We start from the raw sequence: 21,930 nt of genomic DNA, 5'->3' as shown, positions 1-21,930 counted from the left end.
GCGTGATCGTCAAGTATAAAAGTAACCGCGAGTCGCCATTATTTAAAAAAAATTTCTTGTCAAGCGACCTACGAAAGGACGCACACTATTTAGGTAAGTTACGATTTTCCATACAATACTATTGGCTAAAAAAATAAAACAGAAATACATGTGATATGGATGGATCTATCAAATGCATAGATTCAGTTCCGCACCAAGTATGTCCCTTGAGTTTTTGAAACTTAGCAAGGTTGGTGAGATCATAATGAAATATTTCAATTAAGCTTTTATGAAATTTATTTTATAAAATTATACCACAAAGTGGCAGACATTTGAGATCGGCATTATAATTGGTTGTGTGGTTTCCTGACTTCTTTTCGCTATAGCCATGGAAATTATATTGCGTGGTAGAGTGAACACGTCGTGTAATGTTATGGTCCTTAAGGCTGTGATCATAGCGTAGTATCTGTTAACTGTGGCAAGCGGGGTCAATGGTCAAAACATTATTATTATTGTTATAGTAATCTTATTAATTTATTTGAGCGACGGATCGTCGCTGGATCAGTTATTATGATTAGAAGAATAAACAATTAAATTGGGGAAGAAATGATTGACGTGTGAATTGCATTTTTGGGTTTTGAATAAACAAATAACTTGTTGTGGACATTAGGTTGGTCTGAGACACATAATTAGGTGACGTAAGAGAACACGTGATGTAGTTAGTTTGGGAGGGATTCAGAGAGTTGAGTTTTGACCACCAAAGCGGACAGACGGTCTAGACAGAGGTGGGCAGACAGCAAGGGAGCGAGCTGTAAAAACAGAACATGTAGACGAACTGCAGATCCTGTGAAAACCATTTGAGACAAGTGTAATAAATGTATATTATAAAAATATAAAGAGTTGTTTTATGGTTTCACAAATAAGAACATATGTCTCAATTGGATGGTGCTGATCGCTTCATTTTCGTCACGGAGCAGCAGGAAGTTAAAAGAACTCTTCAAGAAAAAGGTACGAAGCATATATTATTATTCTTATATATGAACTGTAAAAATATCCCGTGTAATAAGTCTGATACAACATGATTCAGTTTACACGTCAGTATCATGCCCTCCTGGCTAAACAACATACACACGATTTATACGTTTATTATCTGTCTGTTAAAAGAACAATATCTCACATCCACTAGATAACTCATGACACGTTTTAATATATAATCTCCTCCAATATAAATCAATGTACAACAGTCGGGAGAAGTGATAACTATTGAGCATCTGATTCCTCCTCCAGCTTTTGTGGATGACATTACCATTCTTGTGTAATATCACAAAGCAAACCACAACCTATTACAGTCAAGTAACCCATACTTCAGTTCCACAAAGAAAATGAATACCTTGTGAGGAAGCAAAAACGTCTGTGAAGCGGTTGAATGGCGCTAATGGCTGGAAAATCTCCGTTGATTTGAAGACATCTCTACAATTTCCAGTTCACATAAATAAAGCAGAAAAGCAGTTAGATATCGTAGCATTCAAAGGAGTATATCCCCGTCATAGAATTGACCCTCCTCCGAAAGGAAAACCAGGAGGAGGCACACAGATGGAATAACAATCGATGTAAGACTGTATGTCAACTAAGTAGAAAAGGGTTGAAGATGCCATATAATTACGATTGAGGTTGTTTGTCGCGGATTTCTAGAATGCTTAGTCATTTCGTATCTTATAGGAATCACGGACTGCAATGCGAAAGTTGCGTCCGGTCGTCCGAAGAACACAGCTTAATATGCATCATGCTGGATTTGGTCAAAAGCGAAAAGATTTCAGCGTGAACGGACACTATAATTTCTTTTTGTTGATCTGTTTTTAATACTTTGCCCAGTAATGAAAGTTGCTTCGTATCGTAAGGAGCGGTAGTACCGCCTTGAACATATTGTATGATGAAAAATAATTGTATTACTAAAAAAGGTTGAAACTGTGTAGTTCATTTCAACCCTATGTCTTGATTTCCTTCAGCTTTTATCTATTCGTTACACCTTTTACACGTGACACTATACACACACATACTCACATACAATATATATATATAGGTAGTAGGTACCTCGAAACATGCATGGCTGTAGATTACTGTTTCGAAATTAATATATATATATATATATATATGTATGGGTGTTTTTGTGAGTGCGTTTGTGTGAGAGAGTGTGTGCGCGTGTGTGACGACAAATATTGGTCTGCTTGGCCGATTCCTTAAGTGTTCACTATTAAATATAATATTAAATCTCAAATAAATTATAAACGATTTAATATTCATAAATGTTTGAAAAGAAACTTGAAGCAAACATACATATTAGTCAATCATCAAAGGAAAAGTTTTTTTAACGTTAATTATTGACGACACGTAAAGTATTGACTTTTCTTAAATGCATTAATAAATTGTTACATAAAAATTTAATTTAAGAGACAATAAATATAATTGCCATGTAAGTATTTTATTTCTTGTCAGTTAAATTGGATTTCTGTCTATTTAACAGTTTATAAAATCATCTAAGAAATGGAGATTCTTAACGTGATTGCAATAATTAACGTTAAATAAAAAAAAAATATTATTTTTTGTCCATATATTTTATGCTAGGCTGATTACCTTATTACAGATAACAAATCGTTATAGTCGCATTAGTAGTCATGTTTTATAATATGATTTGTTAATTTATACACTATATTCGAGGATTGATGCTCAATGCTAATATGTAATTTGTATATGAAAAAAATAAAACAGTCATCCTTAGTTGATTGCAGCTCGAAAGCTTCCTTTTTAACTGCGACAACGAGATATAATGGAGGCCACTAAACATTTTCCTACATTTCATCTTTCTCTTGATTCTCCTTGTATATTGCTAGTATTTTAACAAGGATGCATAAAATATAAATGTTTGTGTCTTTTCTCAGATCCGTTCAAGTTTTGACTGCCAGTCTCTGTCCATTAGCTCACATTCGAACTATCATGACAACTTATAAAATAGTGATACTTTTTAATAACTAAAACAACGCTTAGTATAAAGTGTTTTACGCTCAGAAAAAATATTTTATAAGGAAAATTCTCATTGCCTTTCCGCTTTTCCGAGCTTTTGTTATACAAAATAATTTTTATTCTTTTTCATTTCAAATAAAATAAAAGAAGAAATTTCTACTTTTGCAGCAAAAATGTTTCGATATTTTATATCCATCGACAATTAAACTAATTCGAATGAAAAAGAAATCATTTACTGGTAAAGCACGAATAAAAATATAAACATGGTTTCGTATTCTAGGCAAACTTTTGGAAAGTGTCTGCTACTAACAGCGATAAAAATAATTGTGGAACGATAAGCGTTGAAATAACAAAAATATGATTGTCAAAAGAAAAGGTGGGAACAAGCATAAAAAAAACAAAACTGGAAGTAACACATACAAATATAAATCCCCTGAAGTGAGCTCGCGTATCACCAAATGGACTTTTTATGTTTAAGAAATACAGAAAGCAAAAACAACAGGAAAATATAAAAACAAATTGAAATAGAATAATAGAAGGAGATGAGCAGAAAGATTGTCGGAAGAATAGAAATGGTGATAAGTGTACAATGAGTGGATAAGATGGCTTCTTGTAAAGTTCACAAAACTTTATGAATACGACCACGGAAAGTGTGTGAGGAGAGAAACAAAGAGAGAGATATTCAAACCACAGGCTATGAAACATAAAACTATAAGTGGACACTTGCATAGAAAAAGGAAATAGAGTATATATAGACATAGATAGGGTCACTTGTCTGTATAAATATATAATTTTTTCGCTGATAGAAATGTATATTTTTCGAAGATTGTATTTTATTGATAGAATACAATTTCTGAAACACCATCAGAGATTGACAAATTATCAAAGAGACAATCATATGTAATCGTAAGCATTACCACTGTTTAGAATTTTATATGATTTCTTGATGAATTTAGTACGGAAGTAGCAAGAAGTCTTCACGTTGGCTGGAACGTGATGCCCCCCACACATAATAGCATATTGTTTTTTGAATACATTAAAAATTATTTAATTCTACAAATCATAGTAAAATGAACGTAAACAAAGTAAAACGTTCTATACGGATATCTGCGAGAACGTAGAATTGATGATATTATTGCTTCTTGTTCTAATTGAATACCATTAACACTGAAAATTTTCGAAATGTTTGTATTGGATGGAAGTACATCATAAAATTAAAACATCGAATTTATATTTTTATTGATGTCTAGCACGACAGAAATTAAACTTTTCTATCTTTAATCAAGCAAATAAAATGGCTCTGAAATGCAAACGTGTGATGTCTGATGCAAACGCACGTTCATAATATTATTGTGCATTTAATATCATACTGAAATATACTAATACTAATACACGGAGTTTCGGAAGAATATATATATATATATATATATATATATATATATATATATAAGGATATATATTTGTCTGTCTGTCTGTCTCCATATTTTCAAAATCCATCTCCTTCGGAACTAAAAATCGCAGAGCAGCTTAGGTGCCGCAAATGATTGGATTTTTTACGGAGTGTTCTCTTATGGCGAGTCAAAGTAGTTTTTAAAATGTCAAAGAATGGGTCAAAATTGAAAAAAATGAAAATTAATCTTAGTTTATTTTTATTTTTTAATTTTTAATCAGTTCATCTGCGTGTCACATTTATACAGTAGTAACGTCACTAGCTTTGAATGTTAGTTTCGGTTCTAGCTGATGGAACCCGGATACATTTTTATTTTTGAAATCACGACTCTATAATAATATATACGTAATCTGGACAAATTAAAATATCACACACCACCCCGCTAGTATATATGGATATATATTTTCATATATATATATATATATATATATATATATATATATATATATATATATATAGTTACGCTAATTTATTTAAAAATGCTACAGGAGAGGAATCATGGGCAACTAAGTAAATACATACGAATTGTAATATGTGTGCGTAAACATTGGTCACAGATTCACGGATCGTCATCCTTGAAACGGGTAAATGGACAGCTGATCAGTACATACCTAGCCGTACAATTATTCAATCATAAATATGCATTTAGAAAGTGTTTTTAATATAATCTGCTTAACCATATATATAATGACACAAGGCAGAAATACAAATATATCTAATAGTTTAAAGTAGTTTGCTTGCAGCATTGTTATATTAAAAGAAAGTTATGTTTATATGACCAATGCAAAAGTGTAACTGACAGATTCAAGCTGAAACAACATAAAATATGATGGTAAAACCAGTTATGGAGTTTCTCTTTTACTGATCCAATTAATGTATATATATATATATATATATATATATATATATATATATATATATATATATATATATACACACTCGTGAACAAAAAAAAAATGGGCCATCATTAAAATTGGAACAAAAAAAAATGGGCCATGATTGAAATTGGAAAGAAAACAATTTTTAAAATTTTTATCGCTTGTTTGCTAATAATTAGCTGTTATTTAGTATTTTTCAGATTATTAGTATTAAAGATGAGTCCAAGAAAAGTAAGACGACATCTTGACGAAAAAGTTAAAAACCGAATTGCAGGATTACGACAGGCAAATTTGACTTACGAGCAGATTTTCGACATTTTGAAAGAAGAAAAGGTGGCAACATCTCTTTCAGCTGTGAAGAGAATTGGGCAACGGTTCGAAATTGAAGACACAGTGAGCAGGAAAGTTGGTTCTGGTCGCCCCAGAGCATCCACAATGAAGAACGATCACAGGCTTAAAATGACCGTTTTGAAGGATCGCAAAAAATTTATGTTGACCATAGCAAACAATTCGAAACAGCAAAAGGAAATTCTCTTTCTAGAGTGACAATATCCAGAAGGATGAAGGAAATGGATTTTCATCAAAAAGATGTGCAAAAAAAACCTTTGTTAACTAAAAAGAACATCAGCGACAGAAAGACATTTGCATCATGTTATGGGACGAAAGATGCAGATTGGTTTAGAAATGTTTTCTGGTCGGACGAATCAAGATTTTGCCTTGCCAGTGATGCCCCTGAACGTTGGATCCGAAGACCCGGAGAAAGATTTTCACCGGATTGCATAAAAACCACAGTTAAACATGGAAACGGAGGAATAATGGTATGGGGGACCTTTTCTGCTGCAGGAGTTGGGGAAATTATCAGATGTGATGCGTCAATTAATGCCAAAGAATACATTCAAATATTAGAAAGAGGTCTATTACCAAGCATCCAGAAGTTACAAATGAACAATGACATTATTTTTCAACATGATAATTCCCCTGCACACAGCAAAAGTCACAAAGAAGTGGCTTACTTATAATTCAGTTGATGTGATGTTTTGGCCTGGCCAAAGCCCAGATTTTAACCCAATGGAAAATATTTGGGCTATAATATCTCGTGCATTAGTTAGAAAAACTTTTTCCAACAAAGAAAAAGTATGGGAAGCAGTACAAAGAGAATGGAATAACATCTCCTCTTCACAGTGCTCCAAGTTGGTTGAGAGCATGATAAAAAGAATTGATCTTTTAAAAAGATCTAAGGGCAATTCCATTCCATACTAAGTTTTTATTAAAATAAATATCTTGCTCTTTATATTTTTTACTCATTTTCGTTTATTATTTAATTGCATTTTGTGTAATGCAGCTTTTTGTGCAATAAATTGTAAATTTCTTTCCTGGCCCATTTTTTTTGTTCATGAGTGTACATATATATATATATAACCATAGATATGCAGTTTATAGAATATTTTACTTGAGGAATGCTCTTACTTGCGCCAGGCGTTCAGGTGATGCGTCCGTATTGTTATTTTTCAGGATTGTTACCTTCGTCAAGAGTGTGTTTTACTTTCAGACATACATAATGGGTAGTATTGCTGAAGGAGCAGGTTTGCAGAAATTAGTAATTAATTTTGACTATTTCAGACGCATAATTCATTAATATTGTGCGTGTGTTTGTACTCAATATAATTACCAGTTTTTATTAATATGTAACTTGAATTATTTATATTTGTATCTACTTGTATTATTTTATTTATATTTTTTATTTTCTACGATTCTGTTTTATTCATTTTATTTTTTGCGAATCTATTAAGATCGTTAGATGTTTTGCCATTCTCATATTTTTACTATTGCTCGCAAGTGTGTTTTCGTACTTAATATTATTTATAATTATTAATGAATATTTACTCTTTAATACTTAGATTCGTATTATTATCTAGTTTTTATTAGTTTATTTTATTTATTCTTTTATTTTTGCAGTGCTTGTTACGATATTTGTGTATTTTAACTTTTTTATAATAAAGGGGAGGTAACTTTTTATATGTTTATTCTCAACAGTTTATGATTTTCAAATTAACGGGACGTAACATTTTTAATTTTTTCCAGTTAAAAGGGAATTATTATATAATGATTATGTAAGTGTGCATTTGTGTCTATTGTGCATTAGTTTTAAGCTTTATTTTAGGATCGATTATTTGTTTTTTTGATATATTGTCGTTCAAAATTGATTTATTATTCGAATGCCCCCAATTAGAGTGCTGGGTGTATTGTTGTCGTGTGTGGTGTTAAAGTAAGGTAGATTCAGGAACCAGGTTTGGAAAGAGGGGGCAGCGTTCGTTTTTTTTCCTAATAGTTGCGATAGAATATCCATTAGTTTATTTTACATGATTGCGTCAGATGTTCTAGTCAGCATTTTTAATACAAAATATTAATTTAAAAATTACAGTTTAGCTAAATAAGGCAAACATTTGTAAGGCAAAATATTAATTAATAAGTAAAAAATATTGTAAGGCAAAATATTAATTAATAAGTAAAAAATATTGTAAGGCAAAATATTAATTAATAAGTAAAAAATATTGTAAGACAAAATATTAATTAATAAGACAAAATATTTAAAGGCAAAATATTAATTAATAAGGAAAAAATATTGTAAGGCAAAATATTAATTAATAAGGAAAAAATATTGTAAGGCAAAATATTAATTAATAAGGAAAAAATATTGTAAGGCAAAATATTAATTAATAAGTAAAAAATATTGTAAGGCAAAATATTAATTAATAAGGAAAAAATATTGTAAGGCAAAATATTAATTAATAAGGAAAAAATATTGTAAGGCAAAATATTAATTAATAAGGAAAAAATATTGTAAGGCAAAATATTAATTAATAAGACAAAATATTTAAAGGGGCAGTTGCTCCACACTTAATCTTATCTATTTTCCACACTTAAAAACACTTTCGAAGTAACAAACGTATCCGTTTTAATTTATCTATAAAAAAAATCTAATGATCTCTGCTTTGCAGAAAATACCGCTCAAACTGCTAATAAATAAATCTATATCTATAAAAGTGAGAATGTATGTGCGAACCTCTGGACCTTGAAAAGTGGAGACTTCCTTGTAAAGGCGGGGGCGATGCCTGCTTTTCGTTCTTCTGATGGCTTTACTTTATGCATTTACGTCTCATATAGTCCTGTAATTATTATCATTATGTTGACTTAAAATTTAATTTATCGCATAGCAATTTTATATGACATAGTATGACAGCATTCTATTTTTACATTTTACTGAAGGTGGATCCAATATCCAAATATTTTGGAAGATCCAATATCCAAATATTTTGGAAGATGATCAAAGAGCGGATTATAATTATTAAAAAAGTATAATTATATAAGAAAATTATAAGCATATGTAATTTTTGTCAGCGTCATATTACCAGCTTGTAACCTAAGGTATTATGTTAATCTGATCTGTAATATATATATATATATATATATATATATATATATATGTTTGTGTGTGTGTGCGTGGGTGTGTGTGTATACGTGTGTGTCGGTTCTCAATCGTATTATTGCCATTCACATACATCGATGAAGTATTGTGAAGAAAAAAACCCACTCTCTAGTATTTGTACCCTACAGTTACACAATATGTGTCACATGTGAGACTCACCAGAGCGAACGTGTTATTTCAGTGTATTTCTTATACATTGAAATAACACTCATTCTTCTGTCGACGATTGAATGTCTAGTCCATCTTTATATTTCAACCACAACTTAACTAATGTTATTACAATGACAAATGGTCGACAGAGCTTGAATCCATCATCCCAGTAAGCGTTATTGCGTCTTTTGGTAGATATTTTGTCCTAAAGCATATCACTCAATTCTAGGATACTACATGCTACAGCAATATCTATTATAAAGTATTGATTATATACCATTTATTTAAAACAAGTTGCAGTTTTACCACCACCCGGAAAATGTTTTGGGTATTTAGATTTTTATATCAGTATTATTGGGTAAAGAAGCACAATGAATCTGATAGGATGGAAACTTTTTTTTTTTCATTTTTCTTAAAATTTTTCTTCTAGGGGGTGGGACATTCAACCAGATGTCTGACATTTACCCCTATTTTAGTGAGTCCAACCAAGAGATCTTTTCAGGATTCTAGCCGTCCCTTTCAGTGCAATCGTTTGTATTTCACTTGCACTTGGCTCACCGGGTATGCTTGCTATGTACTTTTTAAAGTTCTTTTTCATAAGCCCAGTTGCTCCTATAATGACTGGTATAATTGAAACATCTTTTAGTTTCCAATTTCGTTTCATATCATACATAAGTCCTTGATACTTTGTTATTTTTCCCTCTCAGCTCTGTTAAGCCCTGTATCATTGCGTACACTGACCTCTATTATGGTCGCTTTTTTATTTGCTCTGTCCCAAATCACTATATCTGATTTAACAGCTGCGTTTTCAAGATATGTACCAGTCGGGATTATGTAGTCATAGTGAATGGTGTAGTTGTCATTCCCAACTGTTCGTTCGGGTATATGTTTCCAGGATTTTTTTACTACACTGAATGTTGAGTTTCTTACATATCTTCCAGTGAAGGTATTTGCAAACTCCGTTATGGCGATCTGTATAATACCCATCTCCAAGTAGGACCTTGCAACTAGAAATCAGGTGGCCCACACTCTCAACCTCAACTCAGTATAGCAAATCCTATGGGATATAAAGCTATTCACTTGGCCAGACATATACCTCCTATATTAGATATCTCAATGTTTGTAGGAACCTGTACGCATATATGGTATTTTATCTCCATGTATCTGTTTCTATTTGTCTGTTGTTTTCGGTGTGTCTGTATGACGAAAGTAAGTGTATCTCTAAATCTTAAGTCAATTAGTAAAGCTCGAATATATTGGCCGTATATATTATATAAGGAAAAATGTAAAGTGAAGGAGATGCATAAAAGAAAGAACATAACTTATTCTGTAATTGCTTTTTTTATGAATGGAAAGAAAAAAAAATGGACGACAATCAGTATCAAACGTGGAATTGCAATGACTCATGCGCCATAGAAAAATATTCCTGCCGTTTGTACAACATTCAATGACGCAGCCATTTTTGCTCATTTCTAGTCAGTTTGATTTTTACTCTTTTACGCGATACAAATGGCATTTTTCATTGAATTACTGCGTGAAACATGTTTATTTGATTTGTGTCCGTTTATTGTCCGTTTACTTTTATAATTAATTGTTCCATTTTATAATTTATTAATGAACATTTTTAACATACAGTGATCGTTTTTTATAACTTTCGATTCATTTTATATTCTGTTTCCTATTATTTTCGTTCTTTTGTTCAATTCATCGTTTTCTTTATTTTAAATTCATAATTTCTACTTCTTTCACATATTGTTCATCCTTTCTTGATCTATTGTTCTTGTAAGTCATTCGTCATTCTTTCTTATTTTGATTTAGTGTTTTGTTTCTCTTTTATCTATTGATCCTTCATTCTTTCATTCATTATTCCTGCTTTTTGTTAGCATCGATCATTATATTTTATTCCTGATTCGATTTTTCATAAAATGCTTCTCATTTTTGCTCATTTCTCAGTCCTCAACTATTTGTAAGAAATCGAATGTTTTCTCTCCTTTTATTTTTCTTATTTGTTTAATCCGTCAGTTTTGCACATTTTCCCATTAGCAATAGCATACTGAATTTTTAAGAGTCTACGATAATTTTAAGATTGGCATTGACATTATTCTGGCAACATTTTTTTCCAAATAAAGTATGGTTCGAAACTCTCGCACGCATTATTTCTTCATTTTAAGGTGTGATCTATTGCCGATCGCCTCAAACGTCAAAAACAATATCGACGATTTTGTTCTCGGCTAGGTCTGTTCTCACCTACTGTTTGCATCTACGGAGTACTTTTATTTATTTCAAGCTTATAATATGGTGCCACCTCTTCTTGGATTTGAAAATCAACACTATGCAATTACTTTAAGAAATTACTTTTAGGAAAACGGGCACAACACCTATTAGTAGCTGGGCTTCTTATGTTTATCCGTTGTGACGATATTTAGATATGTCAATATCGTATTAATAAAAACTAGCAGGACCCGTGGAAATTCCACGGAAGTTAAAATCTTTTAAAACACACCAGTAAGAAATTCCTTATTGTTATATTACAAAAATGAACGCATGGAATCAAGTAGAATAAAGAACTTAAGTTTAAACTTTTATCGAAGGTAACTGATGCTTTAGTTTAAACTTTTATTGAAGGAAACTGATGCTGTTGATATTGTCAGGAAGTGCTGATGATGATTGAGGCGGTGACAGGGACGTCGATCAGCTGCTTGGATTGAGAATAGTGGTCAGTCAGCAGGTTCTGGGGAGTCAGACTGTGAATTTAAAAAAAAAACTGTGACATTGTTGACATCGATTTTGTGAAAGTTCTGATGACCCCAAGTTGTTTAATATTTCAGGATATCTTGGATTACATGTATAGGTAAGGAATAGGTCTGGCTTTCCATATTTACAGAAAACTGCCATTGCATCTTGATACAGTTGTTGAAGATTCCTAGGACTTCCTGTAAATGAAGATGGTAGAATAACTGGTACACCAGAATCGCCATCTTCATTCCTTGCTAAATGATCCATTAAGCCAGAATATTGAGCAGCTCTTGGTTGACTTTGATAGCTTTTAATGAAGTTAAATAAGCAATCGTCAACTTTTACATATGCAATAGACTTTTCTATTTATTTTGAATTTTATTCAATGAAGATCTGGAAATTCACAAATATTTTTTAAGTCGAATTATTGATATAGATTTCAATTAATGCATCACAACTTCCTGATAATATAAATAGAACATTTTGAATTTTCTGTACAAAAGTTTTTTTCCATAAAAGCATTGTAATCTGTTATAATATTCAGATTCTTGTGTATTACATGCATATAAAATGAAGTGTTTCTGTAAATCTTACGAAGTACATTTAAATTTTGATTTTTCGATAATCAAAATGATGTGAGGTAGGTTGTACCCATCAAATTTATGTCAATGTTATATAATTAAGTAAAGTTAAACAAATGTACACTACATTTTCATCAAATTATGAATTTTAAATATGAGGAAAGCAATTTAAACATTTTTTTCCAAAATCATATTTACATCCAAGTTAATTTTTAGATTCCATAGCTGTTCCTGATTGTTTTCATAACACTTCACGGTAAACAATATTCTTAGTATATGTTACACCACGCTTTCTTCCCTGATTATCATTTATATGTTGCATTACCTTACATTTCACACTGTGCTTAGATCGAGCTCTTGAACATGCCACATACAGTTGACCATGAGAAAATACAGGTTGTTGAAGATATATACCAACCTTATCCAAAGTTTGGCCTTGTGCTTTATTGATGGTCAGTGAATATGCTAATCGTATTGCAAACTGTATCCGATGAAATGCAAACGGAACGTTTGTATCACTTGGCTTTAACTTAATTCTTGGAATGATAACTGTGGAACCTCTATTAGATCCATTAATTAAAATAGTAATGATGCTGTTTTGATGATATTCTTTTATTTTCATCCTAGTTCCATTACAAAGTCCTTGATTTATGGATAAATTTCGCAGTCGCATTACTATTACCTCTATTTTCACATTAAATCGGTGAGGTGACATTCCAGATGGAGTTAATGAATTTATGAACTCGATAGGATAATTTTGAAGTTCAGCATCATCATCGGAGATGTAACCTGCACTTGAATATGTATTTATGCCTCCAGCAAGATTATTTAGATTTTCTACTTTTACTGTTAAACATTCTGTATTTTTTGGAGTCATGATGATTCTATTTTCCATTTCTTGAGGGCTGCAATCAAATATTTCTGAAATTAGAGAACCATTACATACCGAATCATCAGGAACATCTATGGCATCTACAGGAACGTCATTAAGACTGCTCGTTAGTGTACCATTACCAAGATGAAGGAGCCATCTAGAAAACTCCTGTTCATTTATGTTAGTTCTGACGTTTCGTGTTAGTTGTAATTGACTGAAATTATGCCACAATGGGCATCTTTTAAGACAGGTGTCTATAATGGATGTAGGTGATCCATGTGGCACCACTGGCAAAATTTGCCTGAAGTTACCTCCAAGTATGAGAAATGTTCCACTAAATATTTTATCGTTACCCATTATATCTTGTAAACATCTATCTATCTAGCAGTGCATGATTAGGTATCATAGAGGCTTCGTCTATGATGAATACCTTTACCTTTCTCAAAAAAGAAGCATGCTCTGATACAGGAGAAACGTTACAGACACTGGTTTCTGTCAGAGGTACAGGTAGTTTGAATATACTGTGGAGTGTTTTCCCTGAAGTTAGTAGCATTGCAGCAATGCCGCAGTGGCGGTTACAGTACTGCTGGAGGTGAATTAATCATATAACATGTTGAATAAAAAGGTTTTTCCTGATCCGGCTGGGGCATCTAAATAGAAGCAATTGTTGTGTGGGGCTTCTTTTTCAGTTGCCATACCAGCCTTGAATATAGTATTAAATACCTCTAATTGTTCATTGTTTAACAATTCAACATTAGGCCCGTTTGTATTTCGAGTCATATTATCTATTGGAGGATCACCTGTTGGTTCAGGTAAACCCATTGCCTGGAAAGAAGAACCATGCTCATTAAATATTGCTTTTATCAAATGAATAACTCGGGGATATGTATATACACTGGCCCCCGCCCTTTGCGGCCCGGGCGACAAGATCAAAGTGTAGTATCTGTTCCGACAGATGCTGCACTTAAGATAATTTGTACCAGTCAATGGAGGGGAAACCCTCTATACTGGGACAATTATTATTTTTGGTAACCAGAGTGCCCCCTTTTTGCCTACTTTTAGGGGAGCTGGTTTTTACCTCACATTAAAAACGGCCTTGTGCCTAATTTGCTCAGTGGGGGAGCAAATAAATACCATCTGTTCCGACAGATACTGCAAGCTATGACTAGCTATGACTAGCAAAGACCAGATGTGGGGGCAACCCCACATGCCTGACCTTTAACCAGCTCCCATTTCCTACCTCTCGGGAGCTGGTCCCCTTTTTCCCTTCCCCCTCCCTTCACTCCTCACATTAAAAATTGGCCTTGTGCCTAATTTGCTCGGTGGGGGAGCAAATAAATACCATCTGTTCCGACAGATACTGCAAGCAAAGACCAGCTATGACTAGTAAAGACCATATGTGGGGCCAACCTCACATATCTGAACTTGGTCACTGAAGGGGCAACCCTTCATATCAACAGTTTCTAATCCAGCTCCCATTTCCCACCTCTCGGGAGCTGGTACCCTCTTTCCCTCCCCCCTTCCCTCCATCTCCACATTTTGCTACGTGGGGAAGCAAATAAATAAATACTGCAAGCAAAGACCATATGTAAGAGTAACCCCACATATATACCTTGGTCAATGTAGGGGCAAACCTTCATACCAACAGTTCCTATCAAACTCCCATTTCCCACCCATCGGGAGCTGGCCCCATTTCCCTCCCCCTCCCTCTCTCCACATTAAAAAACGGCCTTGTGCCTAATTTGCTCAGTGGGGAAGCAAATAAATACAAACTGGGGGATATGTATAATATATCCACCAGTCCACTACACTTTACCGTAAAATTCGGCTAAAACAATTGTCGACGAATTACCTCCTTTGAATTAATATCGTCTGCTGTGACAATTGAAGCGAAAACCTTATTAGGTATGAAATGCTAAAACATTTTAATACAGCTGGCTAATTGGCTATAAAGTAAGTTATTCGGCACTTGGATCTAACATTTTAATTTAAAAAAAAAGCTTAACATTTTCTTGTATCTTTTTTTATATTAAGAAAAATGTAAGCATCATGCTGAAATAATAAGGGGAGAGGGTTTGACTATTCTAAACCTTCACCTAAATAACCATTTAATGAAAAAATGTTTAAAATGTTCTTGTATCTTTTTTATAATTTTTGTTAAATAAGAAAAATCAATAAACTTTGATAACACTATTGTAAGAATCATGCTGAAAGCCATTCTTAATATGGGGAGGGGGTTAACTATTCTGAAACTTTACCTATCAATGTAAAAAAAAAATAAGGGAAAATATATGTATGAACAATAAATATTTCTTCAGTTAAATAAATTATACTGTAAATCTTTAAATAAGGAATAAATATTTATTTAAACCATAACTATTGAAACAGTATTTTACTGCATAAAAAACGGTTATGGGGAGAAGGGTTAACTATTTTGAACCTTCACCTAAATAGCGATTTAATGAAAAAAAATGTAATTGTCTTGTATCTTTTTTTATAATTTGTTTAAAAAGAAAAACAAAAAAAACTTTGATACCGCTATTGTAAGAATCATGCTGAAAGCCATTCTTAATATGGGGAGGGGGTTAATTATTCTGAAACTTCACCTAACAATGTAATAAAAATAATGGATAAAATATATGTATGAACAATAAATATTTCTTCAGTTAAATAAAATATACTGAAAATCTTTAAATAGGAAATACATATTTCTTTAAATAAATTAAATCGTAAGTAATAAAACAACGTGTTTTATTTCATATTAAAAAAATTGTTGTGTCCATTTTTTATAGTATTTAAATATGTATGCCCTGTCGGTGGGCATTAGAATATGATGAATGCCTGTAAAAGAAGCAAAATAAAACAGACAAAACATAGATAATAACTACGTAACCAACGTAAATATGTATAAATGTTACAAAATTACTCGATTTAAATAACACGTAAAAGGATTAATATGCCGTAAAACAAAAGCAAAACAGAACAAGACGTAAAATATGTTTTGACTCTGTGTTACTCAGTGTATTTGCGAATGGTGACTTTGGTGATTTATTTAATAAAGTCATTCTTGACTTTTGTAACATTTATTTCGAAACATACTTTTTGTTCTGTAAGGCTTACTCAAAAGTAAATAAAAAAAAGATAAAGTGGCACAGTAAAAAAAAGATAAAGTGGCACAGTAAAAAAAAAAAGATAAAGTAGCACAGTAAAAAAAAACGAACTCGTAACGTTAAATGTAAAAATATATTTATTACTGAATAAAATAGAATAAGCGTTCCGTATTCACTACAATAATAAACAGAAGACATCGTTAAAAATGTAAGTAAAATACTATTTAAACTGTGAAACGATACCTTCTATGCATAATTGTCTTTAAAATAATCCAGAACCATAAATAGACAGTTCATATATATATATATTTTTGTTGTTATTCGGGAAGTTTTGGAAAATAAAAGGGGTTAATGATTTTTTTAACTAATAAAGGGTGAACAATAAAGGGAGCTAATTCACATTAATTAATGTTTGCGATGATGATGACGCATTTCATTAATTAATGTTTGCGATGACGATGACGTGACACCGTACGGACAAGCATATTAATATATAGATAAATAAATTTGACGGTTAAAATTCGTAGACGTGAAGGAATTAAAACGACCAAGTGAACCGTCACCATGACAACAACGGCGACAACGACAAGAAAAAAAAAAGAAGAAAACCGTTGATAAACTTAAAAATACAGACAAATATGTTGATTTTCTTTGGTTTGAGATGATCGTCAGTAGACCACACCTTAAAATAAAGAAATACTGCTTAGTTATTTTGGAAAAATGTTGCCAATCTTTCCTAGTATAAAACAACCAATAAAATATATGGGTGAATTTAAAGTTTTTTTTAGCTTTTCAATAATATTTGAAATACGCCTAAGTTACTGATATGTTTTAGATTTTCATTCAAGTGGTATGAATTTACTCTAAAGAAAGGGTCGGCAACCTACGATCCGTGGGCTGGATCCGGACTGAGAAAGCATTTTGACCGACCAAGTTTCAATGGGACAGGTTTATCTTATCATAAGTCCTTCTCTTTTCGAACAAGGGTCTTTCACTGGTGTTTTATTAACGCTGCGAACTTGACAGACTTAAATATATAAAGCGTTATTACTTTATAAATAAACCGAATAAAATTACAATGTTTTAAATACCAAAATAAAATTCAAATGTATCTAAACGATGCTCTTCGTCTTTACTGACCCAAAAAGAACTAAATTGTTCAAACTTGCCGCGAGGGGCATTGTACTCCCAATTATTAATTTATTAGTGAAGAGATTGTGGTGTCTTTTTTATTTACAAAGGCGTCACCACTTATCAAAACCCGGAGGCCACTGGAGGATAAGGATTAATGAGTGCACAGTAGTTAATAAGAAAATATCGTCGTAATCATTAATAGAAATTTTGTAAATTGGATTAATTAAGGGGACGGTTCATCAAGAATTTGTTTACGTTGGACTTACAGACGACCATAGTGTAGTCAACTGAAAAGCAGGAGAACGGAACAAGCAGTTCTAGATGAGAAAATTGGTTCATGGAATCTACGTTTAGGTTTAGGCACGGATAAAGAGTGCGGAAAATTATTGATAGTGGTTTCAGGTAGACGAGTGCTTTTTTTGTGAAAGACAGGCCAGGTGTAATCAGAGTTTTTTTTTCTGTCTGTTTCGATTTACTCAGAACCGCACACACCTCGTCTTCTAATGTATCATTCTCTTCTTCCTCTTCTACTTCTTGCTCTTTTTCTTCTTTTTTCTTCTCAGTCGTCAGAAGCGTCGTCTTTGTCTTGACTACGTTTTTCCTTCTCCCTTCTTGCTCACAGTGACCCGTTTTTATGCTAAGCTGAACTCCCGTGTATGCGAGAGAACACGAGATTTTGCGTGATTACTTGGCAATATTAACCGGCCGCCGCCATCTTGCCATTTTTCTTTGGACGTGCCCGCTTTGCAGAGTGCACACCTCGAGCTTTTGTCAGGTAAGCCCGTCTGTTCGCAATTTATTACACACTCCCCCCTGATCTCATTATCACAGAAAGAGCAGGTGGCCTTTTTCTTCGAGTGCTTCTTCGGAGAGGGGGATTCGGGGCTTCATCATCGTCTGCGCTGTCTTCCGTGACACGAAGGTCGGCGAACCTAAAGCTGAGCATCGCAGTATCACTGTCCGGGTCTTCATCATCAGCAGGAGGGTCAGTAATTTGAAGGCTATCACTCTCAGTGTCGCTGTGCGTTGAAGCCGTCATGAACCAGAATGATGGGTCGCTGGTCACGGATTCAATTTCACTATCTTCGTCAAGCGGCAGCTGCGTTTGGAATACTGATCTTAAGTCTTTAATATGACGAGGTACTCCATCAACTCGCACCGCCTGCGGGCTGATCACTTCAGTGACATGACCGGTTCCGTAGCGAGTCGTGCACTGGCCTCGGGGTTTTTTAACCCAGACGACATCTCCCTCTTTTATGTTCTTTTGTGGTGGCTCCGGTTCGGGTAGTGAGCTGCTCTCCAAACCTCTCACCCTGACACGGTATGTATGTAGCGCGTTGGCTGGCGCGGTGGAGGGTGAAACATCGTCCTTAGGGGTGACGTTGTACCAATAGACTGCTTCAGGTACCGTACACCCCTTCCGCGCTGCGATTGTCTTAACAGTTCTGTGATTGCGCTCAATAATCCCGTTTCCACTGGGAACATGGGCACACCGAAAACGCAGATGGAAACTCCAGCCATCTGCAAACTGTTTAAACGGCTCACTAACAAAAGCGGGGCCATTGTCGGTGAGTATCTCAGAAGGAGGGCCACGCTCGAGGAACACACCTTCCAACTCATGGATAATGGCAGCCGCGTCCTGCCGGCGAAGGGGCCGCCACAATGAAAACCTAGATGGTCCACAGTCGATAAGCGTCAAAAAATGCCTCCCGTTGTAGTGCGTTATGTCCATCGCAATCCTATCCCAATTACGCTTCACACTGAGTATTCCCTTCTTCCACCGGACAGGTGCTGGGTCGACCGATCGGCAGGTGTTGCAGCTTCCCACAACAGATTTCACAGCCCTCCGAGACACAGAGGGGTCAACCAATCTGGCGAAGTAAAGCGTTCGGTTTACACCGGGGTGCCCGCTTTGGCAATGGACATCATTAATATGCTCCGGGCTGAGTCTATGTCCCACTGCAGCGCAATTTACAGGTGCTGACTCGTTCACTTCTTTTGGCAGGTCTAGCCAACGGCGTGGCACTCTGGTCAGACGATCCGCCTGATTCAAACAGGACTGCACCAGTGTCACATCTATGACCAAGTCGTATTCCTTAGTGGTTTCGGTTAGGGTAGCAAGCCGCCTCCGGATCAACATTTCGACCGACGCCTTCGTTGTCAGACGTGCTTTTCCGATCAAGGCATTGGTCATCCACCGATGCACACACGTGGAATCCGTGATGATGTGAAGGATTCTAGCCTGCCACTGAAGCGCTAGATTGACTCCTTTCAGTGTAGCACCGAGTTCAGCTAGGTTAATATGCTTGGCGTCATTCTCCGGCCGAAGCCAGCAGGCATCTTCTATTATCCTTCCGTCGACCGCCAGAGCAACGCCAAGGGCAAGTGAGCTGTAAATTCACTCCCATCGACGCACCAGCTCCCCCGTACAGGGTCATCATTAGTCACTCTGGCCACAACTTCCACCAGCATGCTTCGCAGAGCAGGATCATGCACCTCATCGTCCCATCCAGTTGACATAGAAGTTGCCCGTCGCTTTATGGCCGCTACAGCCACTCGGAGCCACCCACACACAGGGAAGTGACCCACCAATTTTCCGCAAATGGAAAACGTGCTCCGACGTGTGATGGTAGATGGGATTTCCGGGATTTCACCACTCCTTCCCCATTGAAGGCCATCTGCACTTCCGCTCACCTGCAGTCCGAGCACTTTCGCCCCGTCCTGTAGCCGCTCCGGCTCCTTGCACGACAATCCGAAGTGCTCGAAGTGTTCTTTGACCGCCTTGGCAGACAGAAGGCTCTCATTGACAAAAATGTCGTCTATATACGACGATGTCGCATGTTGCACCGCTTCATCTTGACGCCGGATCGCCTGCATGATTGTTGTCATGATGTTAGGGGCTACATTCAGGCCGAATCCTAGCCTGGTCAAGCAATAGCGAGTTCCTTTGATCACCACCGTCTGGAACGGCCACAGCGATTTCTCAACAGGTATTTGCAAGTACGCTCTTCGCAAGTCCAGTATGGCTGCTTCCGCACCCTGCCGCCGCCACTCTCGTAGTTTATGAGCACAGACATCAGCCCCCGCAGTGTGTGGGTCAACGTATTCATTAAGTTCCCGGTAATCAAGAACAGGTCGAACTTTCTGCTTGTTCTCTTGTCTGACAGCCATCAGGGGAATTAGCCCCCGCGGGGGCCCGAGCTCCTCCTCTGGGTATGGAACTAACCAGCCATTATCCAGCCACACTTGAAGTTCTGCCTCGTACTGCCCCCTAAGCCACGCAGGAGGGGGATACTCTGTAAGTCGATTCCCCAATGACACTGGTGGCTGGTCGCCTGCCCATTTCCAGGACGCTGTCCAAGTGTTTATGCCCTTATCGTATTCTGCATGGAAGTCGGGCTCATCGAGAGTGATTGCTGCACACATTTGCTTGTTTGGTCGAGAGAAGCTCACATCACCGGCGCCGTTCACAGTAATTCCGCCTAGCTGTGTGATAGCGTCCATTCCAAGGAGAAGGTCATATCCGAGCAGCTCCCCATCGACCACTAACACCGTCACAGCAACTGGAGAGCCATTGCCAATGCTGATATGAACAACGCTGACCCCACAACACACCAATGAGCCTTGGCCGACAGTAAGTACAGGGATCCTCCGTTTCTTCCATGTGGCGCAATATTCCTTTCGAAGAAGGGTTTGAGTACAGCCGGTGTCAACCAGCGCTGAACGTTCAATCCATCAACTTGAACTGTTACTGCAGGCACCGCTTTGTTCAATGCCGCGTTGGGGAGGGTGCTAGCGCTGCGGCGTCCTCCCCTTGCCCGTTTCCCGGACAATTCCGCGCTATGTGGCATGGCTTATTGCATTGGTGACACCGTATTACTTGTCGTGCTCCATAATTAGGGGTGCGCCTTGTACCGCTTTTGCAGTCTCTGGAAAAGTGGTTGGGGCCACCACAGGTATAGCATCGTAGACCCTTCGTTGGCGAGTCCAGAGTGTCAACAGCTGCGGAGACTAGTTCTCGATCGTCTTTCAAGATGTTTCGTGCTCTCGCCAATAACTCCTCCAATCCAATCTCAGTGAGTCTTGACGATGCTTGCAGCAGTCGACTTGCCTCATCCGGAAGTCCCGACAAAAAGGCGCATGCCAATATGCGATCACTTGCACCGCCGAAGGGAATGGCAAGCTTTTTCAAGTCGGCCATGTAGACATCCACTGTCTCCCCCGGCCCAAGTCGGCGTTCGGAAAACTGCCTCAAGGCGACAAAAGGGTCTGTACCAAATGCCCCGTATAGCGCTTGTGTAATCTGCTCCATGGTCGGATCCTCCCCTAGCTGCTGGTATACGGCATAAGCCCCTTTAGTGAGTCTCAATGGGATAACCATAGCTGGGTCTTTAATCTTGCACAACCGGCAAACGCGCTCAGCCTTTTCCAGCCATTCGACCACCGAGGGACCAGTGGGGGAGCCATCGAATTCCGGAATTAATCTGATGTCAAATTTCTCCATACCAAAGCCGAGACGTGTCCGCTTTGCAG

The sequence above is a fragment of the Euprymna scolopes genome, chromosome 11, assembly GCF_053919585.1.
Source record: "Euprymna scolopes isolate OS-2025 chromosome 11, ASM5391958v1, whole genome shotgun sequence".
NCBI classification, from domain to species: domain Eukaryota; kingdom Metazoa; phylum Mollusca; class Cephalopoda; order Sepiida; family Sepiolidae; genus Euprymna; species Euprymna scolopes.
This window is presented reverse-complemented; position numbering follows the sequence as displayed.